The following is a 24,417-nucleotide window of genomic DNA, read 5'->3' as shown; positions in this document are numbered from 1 at the left end:
GGTTGCGAAAGCATACTTGATCTTTAAACAACAAATGATCCGGGACAAATAGTGAATATCGTGACGAATACAGGAATTAGCGACCACAATTCAGTTGCTGCTAGGCTGAATACCGTAACATCTAGAACCATCAAAAAGAAGCACAAAGTATATCTATTTAAAAAAAGCTGATAAAAATGCTCTCAACGCCTTTTTAAGAGACAGTCTTCACTCCATCCGATCTGATCATGTAAGTGTAGATAAGTTGTGGAATGTTTTCAAAGAGATAGTATCGATAGCAATATAGAGATATATACCACATAAATTAATAAGTGATGGTACTGATTCCCCATGGTTCACAAAACGGGCCAGATCGTTATTGCAGAAGCAACGAAAAAAGCCTGCCAAATTTAAAAGAATGCAAAATCCCCAATATTGGCAAAGTTTTACAAAAGTTCGAAATATAGCGCTTACTTCAATGCGAGATGCTTTTAATAATTTACACAACGAAATTCTGTCTCGAAATCTGGCAGAAAACCCAAAGAGATTCTGGTCATACATAAAGCACACCATTGGAAAGACGAAATCAGTACCTTCACTGCGCCATAACAACGGTGAAGTCACTGATGACAGTGCCACTAAAGCAGAGTTATTAAGCAACATTTTCCGAAACTCCTTCACCAAAGAAGACGTAGTAAATACTCCTGAACTCCAACCAAGAACAACTGCCACGATGAGAGACATAGAAGTAGATATCCTCGGTGTAACAAAATAGCTTAAATCACTTAATAAAGGCAAGGCCTCCGGTCCATATTATATACCAGGCAGATTCCTGTCAGAGTATGCTGATAAAATAGCCCTATATTTAGCAATTACATACAACCACTCGCTCACAGAAAGATCCATACCTAAAGACTGGAAAATTGCTCAAGTCATCTCAATACCCAAAAAGGGAAGTAGGAGTTATCCGCTCAATTACGGGCGTATATCACTAACATCGATTTGCAGTGGGGTTTTGGAACATATACTGTATTCGAACATTATGAAGTACCTCGAAGAAAACGATATATTGACACATAGTCAGCACGGATTCAGAAAACATCGTTCTTGTGGAACACAACTAGCTCTTTATACTCATGAAGTAATGAGTGCTATCGACACGGGATGTCAAATTGAGTCCATATTTTTTGATCTTCAGAAGGCTTTCGACACCGTTCCTCACAAGCGTCTTCTAATCAAACTGCGTGTCTACGGAGTACCGCATCAGTTGTGCGACTGGATTCGTGATTTCCTGTCAGAAAGGTCACAGTTCGTAGTAATAGACGGAAAGTCATCGAGTAAAACAGAAGTAATATCCGACGTTCCCAAAGGAAGTGTTTTAGGCCCTTTATTGTTCCTGATGTATATTAACGTCATAGGAGAAAATCTTTGTAGCCGTATTAGATTGTTTGCAGGTGATGCTGTCATTTACCGTCTTGTAAAGTCATCAGATAATCAAAACGACTTGCAAAATGATTTAGATAAGATGGCTGTATGGCTGGTCCCGGCGGAGGTTCGAGTCCTCCCTCGGGCATGGGTGTGTGTGTTTGTCCTTAGGATAATTTAGGTTAAGTAGTGTGTAAGCTTAGGGACTGATGACCTTAGCAGTTAAGTCCGATAAGATTTCACATTCGATATCTGTATGGTGCGAAATGTGGCAATTGACACTGAATAAAGAAAAATGGGAATTTATCCATTCATGAGTACTAAAAGAAATCAGCTGAATTTGGATTACGCGTTAAGTCACACAAATATGAAGGCTGCAAATTCAGATAAATACTTATTGATTACAATTACAAATAACCTATATGGGAACGATCACATAGATAATATTGTGGGTAGAGCAAACCAGAAACTGCGATTCATTGGCAGAACACTTAGAAGGTGCAACAGGTCTACTAAAGAGACTGCTTACACCAGGCTTGTCCGCCCTATTCTGGAGTATTGCTGTGCGGTGTGGCATCAGTATCAGGTGTGACTGACAGATGACATCGAAAAAGTACAAAGAAGGGCAGCTCGTTTTGTATTATCGCGAAATAGGGGAGATAGTGTTACGGACATGATAGGTGAATTGTAGTGACAATCATTAAAAAAAAGGCGTTTTTCGTTGCGACGGGATCTTCTCATTAAATTTCTTTTCTCTTCCGGTTCCAAAAACATTCTGTTGCCACCCACCTACATAGGGAGAAATGATCATTACGATAAAATAAGAGAAATCAGGGCTCACACAGAAAAATTTAAGTGCTCGTTTTTCCCGCGAGCCGTTCAACAGTGGAACTGTAGAAAGATAGCTTGAAGATGGTTCATTGAACCCTCTGCCAGGCACTTTATTGTGAATAGCAGTGTAATCACGTAGATGTAGATGTAGTTCCATTTCGAATTGAGCCCCGATGACCAACAACCAGGACCCCTCTGGTTATCATCCACGGCATCCTTACAGCACAACAGTACATCGATGATATTCTACGCCTTTTTTGCTGCCCTTCACGGTAAGCTATCCTGGGCTTACATTTCAGTAAGGTAATGCTCACTAGCATACGGCGACAGTTCCTTATATTTGTCTTCGTGCTTGCCAAATTCTGCCTTGGCCAGCAAAATCGCCGGATCTTTTCCCAACTTAGAAAGTTCGAACAATTATGGGCAGGGCCCTCGAACCAGCTCGGGAAAGAATTTGGCATGATACCCCTCAGGAGGAGCAAAGATGATGGTGCCTTCTGGACAGGCAACTGCCTTGGTAATACCCGCTAGCCACTTCCCGTACAATTTTGTTTTGGTGATTATCGTACAATTTCATTCGCGTTTGGTGTATCTAAATCTTCCCTGATCGATATTAAACTGATGGACCATTAGGGTCAGGGTAAACCACTGATTGATCTCACTGTACTTGCATGAATGGAGTAGCAGTAGTAGAATTAACCTCGGCTATGGAGACAGACTTTTAGACACTGGAGGCGACCATCGTATTAGTGGCAGCTTTAGAACTTTCCCCGAGCACCAGGCAAGTTCTTGGCACCGTCCCACTGCCAGCTTTACCTTCGTAGTCACCAAAACTGGCCTTGGACCCTGCAGGTCAGTGGGTTATGGGTCTCCATTCTGGCGGCTTGCCTTGTTCCATTGGCAGCCGATCAAGAGGTTGGGAATGATGTGGCTCAATGAGAAATGACACTTCCTTAGATATTGGCGGCGCCAGGCATCCTGGCTCCGGCCTACCTGCTTTATTAGCGAGTGGAAGTGGTGTGGGAGTCTGGTCTCCTTATCATGTGTGCGGGTCCAGGTAAAACGGCGTCAAGCTGGCGCCCAGCTAATGTGTTTATTACAAGAACAGCGTACCTCGTGAGATGGGGTGACGAATTTCTCTGCATGTCGCGTTTCTTAGATGCCACCACGTCCTGCCAAAACGGCGCCTACTAAATAATTTTATGGACGAGATAGAGCTTGTTTTCATTAGGAAGCTTCCCTCATCTTGTGAAATGCTCCAGGGGTTTGGCTGGAGGACCTCCAGACATTGTGTGCTGTTTTTTTTTCTGAGAACAGAATACGTACTCCACTTTAGTGATTGGTTGACGAAGATCGCGTCTCCTTGGTAGAAAACATGATTGGCACAGTAACCACTGCTGGGCCATGATAGGTTTATACAAGAACTTCGGGGGGGGGGGGGGGAGGACGGCTGTTTTTTGGAAGGTTTTGAGCAACGGGAGAGGTTAGGACTTGCTTCTCGACTGTCGTGGAGTACAGCCAGTAGAGTTCTTCTGTTTCTACTGAGAGTAGTTAGTTGTAAAGATGTCCGGATACCCGGGCGAAGCTGTATATTTTCGCGAACGTGAAACAATCACCGTCAGATGTGGGGTCATCTCTCACAGTTCAATCTGACACCGAACCTAGCAGCTTTGGCAGCGCCCCACACACACGACAGCATCTCGTGTTTCACTGGCTATATCGGTAACGTTGCGCAGCTTTGGAAAGTTCAGGAGCTTGTAGGGAAGCAGCATACTCACGCCTTATAAATATCACATCAGTCTTTCCATTGTGTGCCAGCTTAGTCCGCTGTAACTAGCTCTGACGTCATAAATATTGCGCAATACTTTAAAATGAAGTAAATAATCTGAAACGTTTCTAGCATGTCAGGAGTAATACAAAATCAATATGTGTTGGATATCAGTTCAATAACTTTAACCATTTTCGAAATTTGGATGATTTTTTTGTAAAAATCACTGGTGCAACAGAAAAGAGCTAGAAACTTAAAAATTTATATTTAGAGTCCTTTTGCATAATAATTTAGTAGAAACAGTATTCTGGATCTCACAAATTAAAATTTTAGTTGAAATTCATGATTTTCTGTTTTTGGTCTTAGAAATTAAGGAAGCAAGATAGATTAAGTAGGCGAATAAATAAAGCTAGGATGTTTAAATTTAAGTAGAAGGGATATCCGCTGTAATCATAAAGATGTGAGAAGGTTCTACTGAATAACTATAAAACTAAAGCGATAGCGTGTCTCCAAATGGCAAGTTCAGAGATCGTCTACTGCATGTAGTGTAATTAAATTAATTATCTCGTCCAAAATATTTGACTTAGCCACGTCAGACTTTTATTATGATTACTTACTTGTATGCTGATTGTACAATTAAATTGAAAGCTTCATCAGCCATCAGCAAAGGAAGCAATGATTTATTCGATAACTTAAAGTGGTGCTTACTAGCCCAGCGGCTAGTCAGGAGAGCAGATTTCATCAGGGGTTCCCTTAGCCGTCCGCCACGCGGCTTTATATTTAAGAACGCTGCGCGAGAAAAAGGCCCCAGTTCTCTCCAGACGCTGATTAGCGCACCACCTGTGCCGGGAGTCGCGTCGCGTCGGTATCGTTGATATAAACAGCCACGGATGCAGTAATGAAACCATGAAATAGTTTTCGAGTGAAGTGTTAATTTTGGGATGACGTTAATGATCTATCTTTAGTTTGCGTATGTCGTATTTTCACGTGCCGCCGCAGGACAGACATTCTACCATTATTAGTGTGGCGTTTGATGAACATTATCATCAAATTATGGCGAGCATTCACTTAAACATTTAATTTCAACAGTTATAGTTGCATCAGCGCATTAGGCTCTGAACTGCTCTGGTAGTTGGATTCTGTGGATTCTTTTTGGTCTGTGAGTTTCAGAATATAGTGAACATTTTAGAGAGAATGGTTTTTGATTATGAATCCCAGACAATCTCCTAATTCCTCAGAACTATATGTTGTAGCTATAAATGTATTTCTCAGATGAAGTGGGCACTAGCAATTCTAATTACAGGCTTCACGTTTTGCTAATCACTTTCTGGTTGCCAATATTGTAATTGGAGAGCCAGTGTTGAGAACGGCAAACAACAGCATTAAATAAATAATAGGAACATTAACAATTATTCCACCCGCCGCCCCACAAGCTTATTAATCATTTTCACAGCCATCTTCGTCATAGCAGCCTTGTACTTGTAGTAGTCACTTCCAGTGTCCATTGTATGCTTACTTATATTTTGACGCGACAGACCAGTCAGTGAAATGGTACAGAATAGTCTGCTTGCCTAGACTGGAATCCTTCCACTTCAGTCTATTGCTAACCAACCTGACTTAATAAAATGTTATACACTTGAAGTTCCTGTTTATAGTTTGTTCTCTCTTGACCTTGATATTAGTTAATAAATCTCTTTGTGATAAAGTATCTCCTTATTATTAATTTTTTGAATGACACCCATTCTCATTCCGTACAATGCCTTTTATTCTGTTGTGGGTTTGAAGGAATTAATTTTATGTCAGGCTAGTCAACTCATTTGGTGATCCACACAGCGGCCACTATTATTTCAGATTTCCTTGCGCTATTGATAGACGCGGCACCTCTTGGGTGTGGTGGTTACGACTTTTTAATCCTATGGCAGACAGAGAATTGCTGCCACCATAGGCTAGCCTGCAGGGACACCCAACAACACAATCAACAAATGCCAGCCGAATAACCGCTTGCATAAGGGTCACTGATGAACCAACGCATTACTGATTTGCTCAACTTTCGAAGCTCTTTCTCTTGATTAAGTTATGCAGTTTTTCTGGAAATGTTAACCTTTTTTCTTAGTGCAAATCAGTTCAATTGTCAATTGATGAAGATAATGTTGAAAGCCATAACCTGCAGAATCTGGTTATCTGCAAAAGAACTAGTAATTATTCATTTAAATAACTAAACCGAATTGCTCCTATTTGTCGGAGAGCTCTCCTAATTGTCGTAAGATAGATAATATTGTAACTCTCTCTTGTACTTCAGACCCGAAATTCTGAGAGAAAATATTAGTTTACACTTGTCATACACAGAACCATGCAACTTGGCCTCCAGTTATCAACGTTTGTCTGTAAGACATGTTATTTCATCTTCTTACAGAGGGCCAACTCTGTCCTTTCAGAGTTACTTGTTAGAGACAAAATATTCACAAAAATAAACATTGAAATTAACACCAAAAATATATTCATTTTCAAACGTCCTGATACTTCCTTATCTGCACATACATGCCTTATCATGATTTCCATTCCTTGTTATCTGCATTGCAACTGATCAGAACATGAAACGCGGATGATCCGGTTCCAGCATCAAGGTGCTCAAAATTTTCCTGTTTCATATGACCGAAAAAACCGAAAATATCCAATCGGTCAATCTGGATCATAGAAAGACCTCTAACGATCAACCCTCTGTTCTTTTTCTCAACATGATTTCCATTTACCAATTCACAATTTTTTTTACCTAATGTAAATACAACAAGCCATTGCTGCCGTGCCCTTACTCCCTTTAACCTTTTCTGAAACACCGCATCCCTCGTCTGACCGCTCCTCACATGTGATAATCCCTGCACGTCCTCTGACCAACGTCATTTAATGCTAAAACCGTGAGACAAGGTAGCACTTTTTCACGTCCAAGAGAAGTAATTCGTCAGTTATACCGTTGGATCCGACCAAGCTCCAGCGATCTACGATAAACTGCTGCTAGAAGGGGAGCCATTCTTTCGCGTAAACTTTGTAGACTCTTATAGGTATCTCATCTTATCTTGATTATCTCAGTATCTGTTATTTCGAAGTTCGCACGATGATTGAACTGACTTAACACTGTCACACAACCACAATTCCAGCCATATTTACCACTAACTATCTTTCCTCGTCGCATTGTAACAATAATCATAGAGACACATGTCGTAATCATGAGCACAACATTACATTCAGACGAACTCCGCATATTACACTAAAATTGGAAGATATCCACAACATGCATAAAAAGATAGCCACAACACGCATAAACAATATTATTCCATATGCTCGTAAACTAAATACCAGTCTCAATTATTTCTCTGTCATTCAGAGTCATCATCGACACTTAGTAAATTGTAGTATATAATAGTACAGTTAGTACATACTGTGAAGTAAAGAGAGAAATAGATCTACAGTTAACAAAAGGAAACCCTGTGAACGTCACATAAATCTATGCCGTAATACTGGATACCTTAGGGAAGAAATTTCAACAACGATACACTTATTCTCCCCTCCCCCCCCCCCCTCCCCCGTCAGGTCCTCCCTGGTTTTGACTATCAAAGAAATGTAGACACAAACAGCACAAACGATAAATAACAACTGTTATTCTATTTCCAATACCGCACAAAATGTACATATTGTCGCATGTAACGTAAGCCCCGATATTGCAAAGAATAGCTGTTGAGGCGGACACAGTATAACAGGTTAAGAAGATCTGCAGTCAGCTCGAGGTATTCGATGCGCGTCATGCATGTGGCTGCCGTAGAGCGACAGAGTCTCTAGCATTGGCACTCGTTACCAGCGCTATTCCTGTTCACTTCACATCCACTACTGTTGTTCCCCTGTCGAAACTCACCGTTACACTCTCCTCCATTACTCGTACTTGCAGTATTTCTTAGAATGTTCAAAACGTTTTCACATTGTCTCTGAGAGCGGCTACCCATAATTGCCTTACGTGTATTAGCAGCGGGCCAGATTACGCTTTGATTATCTAGCCGTCTGTCCAAATGATTCAGCTTGTGCACCCACAGTTGGTAGAAAGCTCTCATTTCACCTTTTGTGGTCCCCAGAATTCGCTAACAATGGCTGTGCGTTTCTACTTAGGGCGAATTTCCTTCAAAAACTTAGGTTAAAATTCCTCTACTGTCTCACACGCATCTACAGTCTCCAATCATCATCTGAAAGCGTCTCCTCCGAGATGACGTTTTATAAATGCTATCTTCTCTCTTTTGTTGCAGTATTCCAGCAAATCCCCATTAAAATCCTTTAAAATTGTACTTGATGCACTGACAGAAGGGCGTCAAATTGGCAAAACTCCTTAAAATTAACCAAAACAGTGTTCACGTATATTCTTCCTTGGAACGGTAGTGACCCCATGAAACTGTCGAGACTCCCTGCAGTCCTAATCTGCTGTTTACACTGTAAGGTGTCAGGCAAATCCAACACCTTCCATGAAAACCCTGACATGATAGCAAATCCGACAGTATGTCACATAGCTCCGAATAAATCCTGACATTAAATTAACCAAAGTAATACGATCAATGATTGAGCAAATGGAATAACACAGTCTAACACAAGAACGCCTAAATGCATGCTATACCTACCCACCATAAAACAGATGCAGTTCGAGGGAAGAAACGAGAACAGAAGCCAAGAGCAGAGACATGTAGGCTAGGAGGCCCTACGACAAGGGACGGACACCCATGTCGCCAGCCGACCGCCAGGACCACCCCCCAGCCCATGTTAAAGTATAGATCCCTCCAGAACAGTATAGATCTTACGATAACTCTAAAAGGACCACACCAGCTGAAAGTTTTAGCATGAGACTATACGCGTCTCTGTTACATTGCAAACGTTAAAAACATTGCCCCACCACTAAAAGTATAACGTTTCTCATTTGATAGACAGAATTTTTGTAGTCGGAGCTTAAGGTTAACATTGAGACCCTGACTGGTCGGTTGAAAACACAGCCAGATGCCTTTTTTTTAAACCAACTTCGGTAAATTGTAGTAAGGAGAAGTTAGGAGAGAGTTGCTTCCGAGATGGCGAGGTGTGTGGAGCTGTGCCGCCCACCACCCCCTGACGCTGCCTAAACACCGACAAGGTAATGAACGCACGCGATGCCGCCATAAGGCTTCACTCAGAACTGCAGAAGTCTCGTCTGTTACATCCCCTTTTTACGTAATACTAGGGTCGATCGTCAATTAAACTTTGTGGTATTCACTTTTGCTACTAGAAGTTAAAATCTGAAACGTGATGATTTTTCTGTTATATAATTATTGGGAAGCCACATCAGGCACTGTAATTTACGACAAGTTAAATGAGTAATTAAAGATAATTGAGGGTCACTGTAGACCATTTTGATAGTTTTCTCTTTTATAAAACTTAACTTAAATCTAGATTATAGATGTGATATGGCGTAGGTCATCCTTCGATCCATTGTAGAACTTGGAAACACATTCAGGGAATATTCGTTCACATTTTTGTTGAACGCAGTTGCTTTTTATCATCCTGTATTAAAATATTTCCTTTTATCAATAGTGCAATTATAAACAACGTTTTGTGAGTAGAATAAAAATTCCAATGGTAAACTTAACTGCACTGTCGACGTTATTTTGCCAGATAACTAAAAATAGGAAAGCCTTGAACCCCTTCCACTAAATTTAGTTAGTATTAAGATTCTTTTACAGGGAGCGCAGTGGAGCTGACGCTGAAATCATTAAGTATTTGATTATATCATCGCTAGTCTCACTGAACTCTTCTGAACTCTACATGTCATGTGTGGTCTGGCGTCTCCTTACCAGCAACAGGCCCCAGGTTCAAACTAGTCAATTCCCTAACAACACGCTCAGAGCGTCGTTGCGCGAAAGTGGTAGAGAGAGACGACTTTGAACAAACAGACACCACGCAAAATGTTAGAACACTACTGGACATTAAAATTGCTACACCAAGAAGAAATGCAGATGATAAACGGGTATTCATTGGACAAATATACTAGAAGTGACATGTGATTACGTTTTCATGCAATTTGGGTGCATAGATCCTGAGAAATCAGTACCCAGAACAACCACCTCTGGCCGTAATAACAGCCTTGATACGCCTGGGCATTGAGTCAAACAGAGCTTGGATGGTGTCTACAGGTACAGCTGCCCATGCGGCTTCAAAACGATACCACAGTTCATCAAGAGAAGTGACTGGCGTATTGTGACGAGCCAGTTCCTCGGCCACCATTGACCAGACGTTTTCAGTTGGTGAGAGATCTAGAGAATGTGCTGACCAGGACAGCAGTCGAACATTTTCTGTATCCAGAAAGGCCCGTACAGGACCTGCAACATGCGGTCGCGCATAATCCTGCTGAAATGTAGGGTTTCGCAGGGATCGAATGAAAGGTATAGCCACGGGTCGTAATACACCTGAAATATAACGTCCACTGTTCAAAGTGCCGTCAATGCGAACAAGAGGTGACCGAGACGTGTAACCAATGGCACCCCATACCATCACGCTGGGTGATACGCCAGTATGGCTTCACGCTTCCAATGAGCATTCACCGCGATGTCGCCAAACACGGATGCGATCATCATGATGCTGTAAACTGAACCTGGATTCATCCGAAAAAATGACGTTTTGCCATTCGTGCATCCAGGTTCGTCGTTGAGTACACCATCGCAGGCGGTCCTGTCTGTGATGCAGCGTCAAGGGTAACCGCAGCCACGGTCTCCGAGCTGATACTCCATGCTGCTGAAAACGTCGTCGAACTGTTCGTGCGGATGGTTGTTGTCTTGCAAACGTCCCCATCTGTTGTCTCAGGGATCGAGACGTGGCTGCACGATCCGTTGCAGCCATGCAGATGAGATACCTGTCTTTTCGACCGCTAGTGATACGAGGCCGTTGGGATCTAGCACAGCGTTCCGTATTACCCTCCTGAACCCACCGATTCCATATTCTGCTAACAGTCATTGGATTTCGACCAACGTGAGCACCAATGTCGCGATACGATAAACCGTAATCGCGATAGGCTACAATCCGACCTTTATCAAAGCCGGAAACATGATGGTACGCATTTCTCCTCCTTACAAGAGGCATCACAACAACGTTTCACCAGGCAACGCCGGTCAACTGCAGTTTGTGTATGAGAAATCGGTTGGAAACTTTCCTCATGTCAGCGCGTTGTAGGTGTCGCCACAGGCGCCAACCTTGCGTGAATGCTCTGAAATGCATATCACAGCATATTCTTCCTGCCGGTTAAATTTCGCGTCTGTAGCACGTCATCTTCGTGGTGTATCAATTTTAATGGCCGGTAGTGTGACCAGAGGTACTGCCCTCCAATCGGAGCTCTCGTCTCTGTACGTTGGACTCCCACTTCCTTACGTACGTACATTAAGACCAGCGCCGGGTCAACAACATGTTTTCACACAAGCGACTTATCGGCTGGACCTCTCCCTAACCGTTTCCCCCGTTTTCCCTTCTACGCTTTCATATGTGTCAGTTTTCGATACTAATTTCGGAACGCACTGCGTACTAACCCATGTACTTAGACGTCTCTGACGTCCTTCTCCCCTTGGCACCCCAAGTGGTGGCTTACTTCGCTTAAACAGGGCCTGCTTACGATACTCTTCGTCCAGTTTCTTCTCTGTTTTTCTTTGACAGACTCTATTTTTTTATCACAGCCTCCCTCCAAACAGCTCACATCTTGTTTTAGCTTATTATTTAGCAGTTTCCATTTAATTTGATCTTCACTTTTAAGTGCTGATTTAAGATGGGTCAACTTTCAGTTCATAACTGAGATTTCAGCTCTAGAGAATTCAGTTCTAACAACGAACAACAAGTTTTGTTGAGACATGTGCTTCATCGCATTTAAGTCAACAATGCCTGTTTACCCGAATCATTTTCACTGCCCACTCCATGTCTTCTTTACCGAAACCACTGCCCTTATCCAACACAGAAATTCCTGGTTTCTCAGTTACGGATACCCCTCACCCGATACCCTAGCTTCACTTCACTGTAACACCCGCCGTGCACATTAATGCGACCGCCTGTCAAAAAACTGGACAACCGGCTTTTGTGGCCCAGACCGCTGCGAGGCGTGCAGGAAGTGAGTCAGTGAGGTTATGACGCTACAAGGCAGTCCTTGCTATGAATTTTTTCGCTTACTTAACACATGAAACTGTTTGTATATGATGTATTGTCTAGTGTAAATATGTAGTGTAAATACTATGTTTAAAGTACGTAATATTTAACACTCGCAAGTCAGGGCAAATTTAGTTAACGTTGAAGTCTTAGAGATTGTTTTGCCGTGCCGCTGGGCGCGGGAGCGCGCCAGCGGGCAGTAGTAGCAGTGACGCCGTGCTCGGAGTAAGACGTACAGTCGAGTGGTGCTAGTCCTAGCTGTGTTACATCTAACGGCTAGTGTGTGGATCTAAGTACGACGGGAAAATAATGGGCGGCTTATCTGGAAACATGGCCGGGCAAGTTATTATGGATTAATGGGCATGGTGCTGAAGAAACGAGGGCTTAAATGTGAAGCGCACTGGGGGCCCAAGTCGCAACAGCAAAAGCCCGCTGCCACTTTGTGTCGCCGCCGTGGACTTCCGTCGATCCACCGACAACGAGGGAAGTAAGATCTACGTAATTTTCGTAGGATAAAATTGTAGAAGGCTTGCCAGTGACTGTGCTTTTCTCTGAAGTTGAACAATTAATAACAAGCACTTTATAATCGAAGTGTTGCAGTTACATTCCACCCGACAATAACACCAAGTAGGTTCCTTCCGATCCTTACCTTATTGAACCGAGTGGGTCACGCCATCATCAAGAGAAAATATGTTAATTATCAAATTATTTGCATAAACGGTGAGGAGTGAATTTCAGACTGTTTTGAACGATTGCTTGTCGTAGTTAGTTGTTGCACTTAATAAGCTTACGCCAACCGTAGTAACTTAATAATAAACTGAAGTAATAAATTTGATTATTAAGATTTATTTCAATGCATATTCAGCTGAAGTTATTTCAAGGATATTTCATGAAACTATAAAGCTTATTCCACCTGACAATCGCCCAATTAATGAATTATTATCATTCAAAACATATTTAATCAATTATTGGCAATATATTTCATTATCAGTAGATTACACTGTGCAAAGTACGTAATTTTAAACACAGAATGACAGTCCATTATTTAAAATCTCGATAGATAATTATCTGTGTTGTCAGCATTGCACTTAGCTGACAAATTATGAACAAAATAATTATCAAAATACTTATTGAAAGTTAACCATCAATATTTAAGTGTAGTTAGATTGTTATGACACCATTTTACATGACTACTGAGCCTGTCACAGCACTTACGTAAAAGTTCCCGTTCCACCCGCTGCTGTACAAACAGGTAAACTTTATTTTTGACACAATTATTCACGTACTTAACATTACTGTCGCTCGTCAGTTGAGCTGGCGACCGATTTTTTAATTGCTTTTACAACTTAATCATTTCTTTCGGCAAAATTTGCACTGGCAAAATTTATTTCCAAATTATTTCCATTATTTCATTAACCGATCGTTATTGAATGACATTACTCATTCAATAACGATCAAGTTATAACGTCTTGTGTTTCCCGCGGAATAATCACTATTTACTTTGGATTCGGATGCCTTATCCCGACACGGGTCAAAATTCATAATTCACGGTCATTGTTAACTTGTAATTTCGCAAATCCCGGGAAGCAGCGGGATCTTATAAGGCCCTGGAAGGTACTGACCAGGATGCAGAGCCATGTCCACTCCAGTACCGCTTGGTTTCTCAGCTGACGATCCACGGCGCGAACAGCCCGATCGAAGTGGTCCCACAGATTCTCGACTGGGTTTCAATCCGTGGAGTTTCGTGGCCAGAGGGCACCGTAAGTGCGTCCAGATACTCTCCGAACCACGCATGTACACTGCTGGTGGATCCCATCGTGCAGAGAAGAAACAAACAGCACGCAGAAGCTGACGACATGGCTCCCAAGGGTATACGCATACTTGTATTGATCCAGTGTCGCCTTCCGGAACGACGAGAACATCGAGAAATACCACAAAACATTCCCACACCACAACGCTCCCTCCTCCTGCCTGGACTACTACAATTATTGTCGCAAGACCAAACACACGAACGGCCGTCTGTCCAATGGAGCATAAAACGTGATTCAACTGAAAAAGCTACCTGCCGTCTCTGAGTGGACTTCCAGTTACGGTGCTGGCGTGCAAGTTCTATTCTTCGTCGCCAATGAACGGCAGTTAGCATGCGTGAATGAACCAGACACCTGCTGCCGCGTCCCATACGCACCAACGTTCGCTGAACGGCCGTCGAGGAGAGTCTGCTGGTGTGGTAGGACGTTGACTGATTTGGATGGTAATTTGCTCAATAGTTGGACGTCTGTTCACCAGTACATATCTCCGCAGCAGTCGTTCACCCATCATGTATGCCCTTTGATGCAACACAGTTGGCTTGGCGCCGGTTCTGGATGGCACCATTTTGCCACGCACGGTATACTTGAACCACGGCCTCACGCGAACAGTTTACAGACTTAGCCCTTACGGAAATGCTTACAGCCTTGGCTCGAAAGCCAATGATAATGTAATTTTGGACGTCAGATAAATTGCTCCGTTTCTGCATTACCACAACGACTACATCGTTTTCCGCTTTGAATACCCTCCACCGCTAGTGCTGCCACATGTTATCTGAGAGTGGTTATTAAACGTTGACGTTCAACATAGCCGGTGGTCACATTTAATGTGACTTCACTGTGTACTTTATCGTGCAAGAAACGGCATCCACCAGGACTAGCACAACCGCTAAAAACAACTCTCTATCTCCTCTTCGTACTCGTTCGTCTTCCACTACTTATTACGTAGAACATGCATTTAACTTTGAAATAGCAGTGGTTTTACACTGTTGGCCATTAAAATTGCTACACCACGAAGATGACGTGCTACAGAAGCGTAACTTAACCGACAGGAAGAAGATACTGTGATATGCAAATGATTACCTTCTCAGAGCATTCACACAAGGTTGGCGCCGGTGGCGACACCTACAACGTCCTGACATGAGGAAAAAGTTTCCAACCGATTTCTCATACACAGACAGCAGTTGACCGGCGTTGCCTGGTGAAACGTTGTTGTGACGCCTCGTGTACGGAGGAGAAATGCGTACCTTCACGTTTCCGACTTTGATAATGGTCGGATTGTAGCCTATCGCGATTGCGGTTTATCGTATCGCGACATTGCTGCTCGCGTTGGTCGAGATCCAATGACTGTTAGCAGAATATGGAATCGGTGGGTTCAGGAGGGTAATACAGAACGCCGTGCTGGATCCCAACAGCCTCGTATCACTAGCAGTGGAGATGACAGGCATCTTATCCGCACGGCTGTAACGGATCGTGCAGCCAAAGTCAAAAAGTTTGTCGCGAAATATGGCGTCGCGCGAAAATTACGGCGACCGCCATAATTGCTTGCGTTCTGACCAATAACATAAAAGCTGCTATTCCCGTATTGGTGCATTTCATGACGTGAGCGGGAATTATAAATGTCAGCTGTCAAATCACGTAGGGACTGTTTACCCAGTAATAAAAGTTTTGATGTTGTATTGCTACGAGTCGTAGTATTAAGAGACACTGGTTATACTCAAAAGTGGGTAGATGTATGGTGAAACCCCCCAGTGTTCATGCGATTATTAACAGTATTGTGTGTGATTCGCGAAATTTTGTCACTTTTTCTAATTCCTTTCATATATTGTCTTAGATGTCTTTGAAGTTTCAGAGAATATATACACAATTTGTCGGTTCAGGTTAATTTCAGAGCAGTTTCTCGTGAATATTAGTTTTCAGTTGATAAACAAAGTGGGATCGTGACCAATTGAGAAGTATAACAAAGAGTGTGGTTTTCCAATTAGAATTTTGGATGACTTCACAGTTCAGATTTTGATAATTATTGTTCCTGTGGGTTGAGGTCATCACATATGGCGCCGTGTTGTGACAGGACAGTGTTTTAGTAATACTTTCTTTTCGTACCTGTCAATCCTAGTATCGATGTTTGAATTTTGGAAGGGTGAAAATTGTATTGTTTTGTTTTGTGTGGGTTAACTTTTGTAGACAAAATGACAATCAAAGAAGATGAGCGTGTAGCTAGTTTCAAGGCGTGGGAAAGTGAGCAAGGAAAAAATCAAGAAGAAGAGTTTGTTATGGAAAAGGTAGATAGAGGATTAGACATTAAAGTGGAACCAGGTGTCAGAAGAGAAGCAGATGAGAAGGGAGTAGTGGAAAGTATGTTTGCATTGCTGTTGCCGAAAATGGAAGGAATGAAAACAGGAGTGAGTGGAAAGCTAGAACCTGTCAGCAAATCACAGGAAAAAATGGGTGAAGAAGTAAAAAAGTTAGATGAAAAGTTTGAAAAACGTCTGAGGGGATTTAAACAGGAAATGGAAGACGGGTTGGAAAAGAAAATCTTGGGCTTTCAGTCAGAGGTTGATAAAGATTTTGAGAAGTTTAAAGATGACGTTAAAGAGACTTTTAAAGAGACAGAGTTCGAGTTAAATAAGAAGCAAGAGAAGTTTGAAAACATCATAAAGGAAAGTGTAGAATGCTTGGATAAAAACATTAAAACCCAAGCTACTGAATGAATGAATGAATGGGAAGGATGAAATTAAAGATTATTGCAAAGGAATGTTCTGTGAATATAGACAAAAGACTAAGGCAGAAGTGGAAGATATTAGCGAGACCACTGCTAAGATTGAGAATAGGGTAGGGAGTTTAGAAAAGACAGTACAGGGTAAGCAGTTTTAATAGTGCAGATAAGGGATGGTAGTAGTTTCAATAATATAGTTTTTGATCCTATAACACTCCTGTCCGCTACAGCTACACCATAACCTTGAAGCTGGAGGCAGGTTGTGAAATAAAACGATCTTATTAAAGCAATTATGGTATAACGCAACAGAACAGTGTTACCCTCTGAGAGGAATTTTGCTAGGTTGACCGTGTTGTACCTAACGGAAATGGCTTATCGAAAATGAAAGTCAAACAATATTTTTGCCTAGCTATACTGTTTAAAGAATAAGGAAAACGGTCGCCAGCCTAATTAGGCAAGAGAAAGATTAACGTTCTCGTTTAAGAAAGTAGATATGAGTAACTTTAACAGACAAACACAACCTATACTTGGCCACACGCGAGTGCAATGAACTCTGACACATACATATGTTTGCGGTAAGATTGAAGCTAGCAGCTAGAGAAGTACAAACTATTTGCAAAAATATAACAGATACCGAAACACACAATTACTTTCAGGGCTTGTTCAAACTGAATGGTCTTTATAACATTACTATTAACATTCACTGCAGGATCATAAATTGGACATAGGTTCATTAACTAAGCAAAACTTTATAAGCCTCAATTTTAAGAACTTTAATTTATAAAAGAAACAGCAAATTTTTTTTATTGCCACAATCTTCTACTTTCAAGTAAATGATTAAATAGGTGACTTTGAAACTTCACAAAACTACATTTACTGCCTCCCACAATTTCACTAAATCCACAGTAAATCTGAAAATGCCCTTCTCATCAAAGATCAAATAACATTATGTAATTAACTGTCTAACTTCGAGGCTTTCATTTTTTTCCACAAAATAGGACACTTGGTAATCATAATTCAAATGGAGAGGAACCTGAGAGATGTTGTGATAGGAAAAAATCAAGGTAGGTACATAAATTCAGTTATAAGTTACCTTATATTTGTGCACACTAAATCGCCCAATAAGCTGATCCTTCACTGTACATTATTATAGTACTCCTTTACAATGATTCCGCAATGTGGTGGCAACTGCATGTTGGTAGGCGGATTCGCAGGTGGAATTGCTGGACTCTGGCCCTTCTTGGTGGCGATGATGAATACCAACTACAGAGTCGTTCCATCTATTTATCCATCCATCCGAGGCATTGGAAAGTAGCAGAAAAAGCCTCTTTCGGAACCGGCACAATATGCAATTTTTTTACATGGCAGTGCACAGTTTGGTAGTTCGTCCCCGACTGACTCTTGTTGCATCTTTTCTACCTAGGCCAACCACAATTTGCGCGTGCTACACAGGTCTGTTCCTGAGGGGAACTACAACACCTCTTACACATGACATAATTAAGAACCCTAAGTGAGGATCAGCAGTTTACATAACAGCAACAAAACACATTAAATAAAATAGAACATTTGCACATATTGACATTTCTACAAAAAATTATTCACACAGAAATTACAACCATATATAGTAAGTTTTGTTCCCTCCAAATGGGGCAAAGAATTTAAATGACAGATATACCACATTGTATAGAATCAGAGAACGACATCAAAGTTTTAACAAAGAAAGGAGTATACAATTTTATGTTTTCAATTCAAACACATTTACAGATACTCAATGCTATAACATTAAATAAAACAAAAAGGTAAAATAAATCAGTGGAGTATTAGAGATATGGTGTTACACATGCCCCATGTTTCGTTGAAGTTTCCCATAAGGGATACTTCAAGGAAACATCTATAACACCTAAGTGGTATTGGCTACAAAAAAAAAAAAAAAAAATATTCCATCCACCTTCAGTTGGGAAAAAGAAAAAAAAACATATATTACAAACATACAGGATATACATTAAGAAATTTTATACATTACTTCCAATACATTTTCAAAATATAGCATTTACAGTAATTTCCATCCCAAGACTGGTTTAAGGAAACTAATTTTCATTATTACACAAGACATTTTTAAGCATGTTCATTTCATTCACATACCTTTCTAATAACAAACAAACAGTACATAAACTAATCTACATATTAGTATAATAAGTATAGCCCTCAAATAAAAGTAATAATAATAATAATAATAAACACATAGACAACAGCACACAACTTTTTTAACTTAACAAAGCAGAAATTTGTCTTTCAATGTTTTTAAAGAGTGTAAATATTCACAGGTACACAAGCATATTAATGATCATAGTACATTTTGCAAGGTTCAGCAATTAATGAAATATTGAAAATTTCAGTTTGCATTCACATGTGCACAAATATCTACACAAACAGCTATGAGAACCTTTTCCAAGTGACTCTTTAAATACAAAAGCAACTTATTAACTTTAAATCTGCTCTTCATTAATAGCAGTCCAAAATGTTTGTTGCACATAAACACACTAACTTTTTCAGAACCTATCTATCACTGCTGTGTTTTAAAGCAAAACAGTCCAGTTTTTAAGTTACAGCAGAAAACCTAGTCTCCAAACATCTACAACTATTTGAACAAGATTCGAAATGCATTTTATAATAATTTTTCACTACCTTCAGTAAGAATAGTCAGTCTATATCACATTGGTCAAAAAACCTAACTTACTTCACTGCTTACCTCAGAATAAGCAGTCCATGTTACACATTCTGCCCATTATTGGTTTGGCAGTCTTTGTGTATAAACATTTAGACACAAAAACACAGTTTAGATTAAGAACGCTAAAAGACACATTTGAAATTAATACACTGCCCCATCCTCTAGGTTAGTCAGTTCATAATCACTTAGCCACTCCTTGCCCCACAATGGCAAGTCCTTTGGCTGCTGCTCACACAGCATATTTGGTAGCCTCCAACTTCAGGGCCACAGCATTTTTATTGTTTTGTCTTGTTTTGCTGCCCAACATCATATTTTTGAGCAGTTTATTGCCATCATCTTTAAGTTTTTTATCATTATGTCACATCTTTGTTACCAATTGCATTAATAGTATAAAACATGAAACCTGTAACTTTGAAACAGTGATTAGACACTGGTAACATTAAATTTTTCTTTTCACCATGACAAAATCAGGTAATATACACATCATTCATTGAGTAAATTTTAAATGACATTTTTGGTATAATGACAATGTTCAGGAGTTATTTGAGAGTCCCAGATTTGTGGTTTTTCTCCCCACATTCTCAATCAGTAATATTTCTTTATCACATATGTCAAGATCAGGACAATAATTTTACATCCTACTGCAAGTGACTTCTGCCTATTTTTTGTGGTACTAAACACATACCTCTCATTTATTTTACACACATTAGTCAGGTTTATCTCCTCAGTTTTAAAACACACACAGTTTTTCAACATCATATTTATCCCTACTTAAAAAAAATTACATTCAGTTGTATTATAGTATTCATTTACGTTGTTTGCAGTATTCTTACCTATTCTCATCCATATTTCTCTTTCCAATTACTTTTCCATTACATTTTTCCTTTACAATACCCACTATACATTCATTCTTCGTCACTTTCTAGTGTACCCAATTTAATTATCCGTTTACTTGTCCACAAACAATACACAGTATCTTACCTTATTTCCACACTATTTAATTTACTCTGATAGAGAAGAAGGAAAGAAGATAGTAAAAGTTCTGAATGATGAAGAGGAAGGTTGGCAGCATGAAAAGAAATGGAAGTAGTGCTGGCAACGACTCGGGTTCCTTGTGCTCGTCAGGCACCTGACAATGCATAGAGTGCATGTCCCCTGAGGCTTAACAACCCTCATCTGAGGACATGTACCTTTAAATAAACAACATAGTGTAAACATAAGCCCTTTCTGGCCCTTAAGTGTATTAGAAATTAATTATTATCTTGTGGAGTTCTTTGCACTTTCATTAAGTTGCCATAAGCATCATTATTCATAGAGTTTTCAGGTTTCTCACACTACATGGCCCTCTCTTCATAATTAGACTGGCAAAAATAAGTATTCAATTGAAATTAAACAGTTTCTAAGCAGAGTTATACAATAGACTACAATAAATAGACAACAACCTGCCACAGGCCTCAAGATCAACAAAACAATAATTCACTTTCAGGTAACACTCAGATACAATAATAATAAAGACATGCATTATATTAACAATATATGTATACACATCCTGCCCCCAGTCTCTTTATTAACAAGGCAGTCTTTTATGGTTCATAAAACAGTCACTGAAGTCTAGTGGCTTCTTAGGCCTCCTGTTTTCTACATCTTTCACTAAGCTATTCAAATCTTGCCAACGTTTTGTTTCATCCAGTGGATTTTTAAGTTCTGGAATTTCAAAGTCTTTTGCAAGGCACAACATCTCCTGTTCTGCTACTATTTTATCATGTGGTTCTTTTTGTTCCTGTAATTCACACTCCTTCAAAACATTTGTTAAGGCTTGCCCCAGTATAGTGTCACCGGAAGGTTCCTGCAAATTCTGCACCTGTGTTACATTACAGAATAATTCCTTCGGTTTTGGCCCAGTTTCACTTTCTGTATCCTGCTTTGGTAAAATGTCACTAATTTTTTCGTGCCCTCTGTCAGTAAAAGTATATCATTTTCGTTTACACCTGAAAATTCATCTTCAATGAAGTCGTCACTACTCTCTTCCACACCACCAGATTCACTTAAGTATGCGACTTTTGAACAATAGAGAAGGTTAGTATATTCGTTCTTACCTGTATTCATATGCCCTTGTCATCTGAACTGTCACTGATTTCATTTTCGTCATCAGATTCGAGCAGGAGGGCAACTTTTAGACAGTGGAGCAGATTATCACTATATGTTTCAGCCACTTCGTTTTTCTACTCATTTACTACACAATGCATATCTTTTGGACACTCAAGCACTTCAATTGTATCACTTTGAACGATTTCAGCCTTAACTTCATACTTAGTACAATCGTCATATACTTCGATAACCTTTATTTCATTTCCCAATGTGTTATCATTCTCAGGTAATCGTGCGAAATCCCTACTAGACTCTTCTACATTAGAACCACAGAACACCTTTCCATCAACAATAACTTCACCTGCACTGCTTATTATGTCATGTTCACTAACGTCCTCCTTTACATCACTTTCACCTATTATTAATTGTAGATGCGTCTTTTGCGTGGCGTATTCTACCTTCCTTTCCTCTTTATTCATCATAACCTCCCCCACATCTACGTCTTTTAACTCATACACATCATTAACAGTACAAATATTCCCCATTTGACTCACCTTTTCTGTCTCCCTTTCTTTCTTTAATAATGTCTTTTCGCACGATTCCGATATTGAGTTATCCTTATCGTATGACATATTAACTTTATTTCCATTTTTACATTCATCTATTACTGAAACCGGCCAACAGAAGTGTCCGATCCCGCCTCTTCTGTTTCTCTCTACGGCAGCCATCTTGTTCTGACATCTGCCATTTCTGTGTGCTGCCAAGTGCAATATACAGTGCTCCAGCAAGCGCTGCCCTGAGCACAAACAGTCACGTGACTTCGCTCTGGGCTCGCGACTATGTTTCACTCTGCGCACGTCTTCCATAGGCGCGTCCTTAACCTTCCTGCCCTGTAGTTTACATCTTTCCTTCTCGAATCTATTGTTTGATATCTTTTCTTTGGGCCCAAAACCGGTCTCCGCGTGAATCTTGCCCATAAAACAGGCGGTTTTCAATTTTCCGTTTCGTCTCTAGTTTGGAAATTTAAATGACAGATATCATACATTGCATAGAATCAAAGCACGACATCAAAGTTTTAACAAAGAAAGGAGTATACAATTTTAAGTTTTCAATTCAAACACATTTACAGATACTCAATGCTATAACATTAAATAAAACAAAAAGGTAAAATAAGTCAGTGGAGTATTAGAGAAATTGTGTTACAATCCTAGTGGAGATGTACATCTCGTGTCTTTTTTGAATAGTTTGAGAAGTCAGTTTCCTACAGATTGGACAGAAAAGAACAAACTAAGGAGGGCAAGTGCTTGTTTAAAAAGGGGAGGTTTAGATTGGGGAGCTGATGCACCAGAAAAATATGAAACATTTGAGGATTTTGTGTCACTGTTTTTGAAAGAATACTGGTCAAAAGAAAAACAAAGTGATGTCATAGAAGCTTTTATGAAGGCCCCATGATGTGATAGGTAGAGTAGGAAGAATATGAGAGAATTCTGTGAGAAATGGATAAGTAAACTAAAACATTTGGACAGCCCATGGAGTGACAAGGATACAATAGAAGTATTGATAGGGAAGTTGCCTCCTAATAGAAGATATTTTTTGATAGGAAATGTTAGTACTATCAAAGACTTTCTGAACGGAGTGAGGGATGTGGATAGCTGCCAAGTGGGCTGTTCATTTGATGAAAATAGACATGTGGATAGTCATTATGTTAATCAGGATAGAGTAGGGAGAATGAACCAAGTAAATGTTAGAGGTAGGGGAAGAGGCCGAGGCCAAGGAGGTTTTAGAGGAAATAGCAAAGGTTATCAGACAGTAGGGGAATCACGAGAGGGAAACAGAACCCCACTACAGTGAAGGCCCGTGCTGGGGTGGGTCAAAGGTTAGGGCCTAATGAATTTTCAAATCACCATGGTAATGTAAGGGATACAGTGATGGGTAATAGTATTAGTAATGATTATGGTGATAGGTTGTGTAGTCATCATGGTCTGGTGATGGAAGAAATTGGGCCTGAGGTTAATGGTGAATGTGGTAAGGAATTAGGGGACTCATGTATGGAAAGATTTTCCCAGATGTATGAGGGAGTGAAATAATATGAAAGGCAGCCAAAGGTAGTGATAAATGAAAATAAAATATTTGAAAATGCAAGTGGCAATAGTGGAAGGGAGAGTATGAGAAATGGTTGCAGTATGGGAGGAGAGAAAGAAAGTAGTGAAAGGGGTGCTTTCCATGCATGTGATGATTTAAAGAAAGATGCTAAGCTAAGAGAAAGGTCAATTTCTGAGGTCAATGGAGGGGTGATGAATACATGTGCCTTGAACCATAAAGAGAAAGTAAGTAATGAAGAAGATGTCAATGTTTTTATTATTCACAGAGATGTAGGAATAGCAGCTGATGATGAGGAGGAAGTAGGTGTTTGTGCTCTTCAGAAATGTTAAGAAGGGAAGGAAAGTTCAAAGTCGAATTGTGATAACTGGGCTCATAATGAAATTGAACAGGATTTGTTATGCGAAGAAAGTAGTGATGATGGTTAAAGGATTAAGCAACCTTCTGTGAGAATTGGAATGTATGGTAGGGAAGACAAAACTCTTTTGGATACAGGTAGTGAATTTGGTGCAATTTCTGAAAGTTTATTTCATAACATAAAGGAGCATAATGAAGTGATGAATGTACCAGTAGTAGGTTTGAAGATAGTGGGTGCTAGAGGGAAATTAAACAAGGTAATTAAACACCAAATAATTTGGGAATTTGAGATTGGGGGCAAGGGGTTAGTGCATAATTTTTTGTAGCACCTGGGTTAACAGTGAATATTATATTGGGCATGGATTGGTTGACAGAGTGCAAGGCAGAGATAAATTGTGGAGAGGGTTTTGTTAATTTTGAGGGTGATGGGTCAAGGATCAATGTG

This window comes from Schistocerca cancellata, chromosome 2 (assembly GCF_023864275.1).
Source record: "Schistocerca cancellata isolate TAMUIC-IGC-003103 chromosome 2, iqSchCanc2.1, whole genome shotgun sequence".
Taxonomy (NCBI): domain Eukaryota; kingdom Metazoa; phylum Arthropoda; class Insecta; order Orthoptera; family Acrididae; genus Schistocerca; species Schistocerca cancellata.
The sequence above is the reverse complement of the archived record's forward strand: the minus strand, read 5'-3'. Positions refer to the sequence as shown.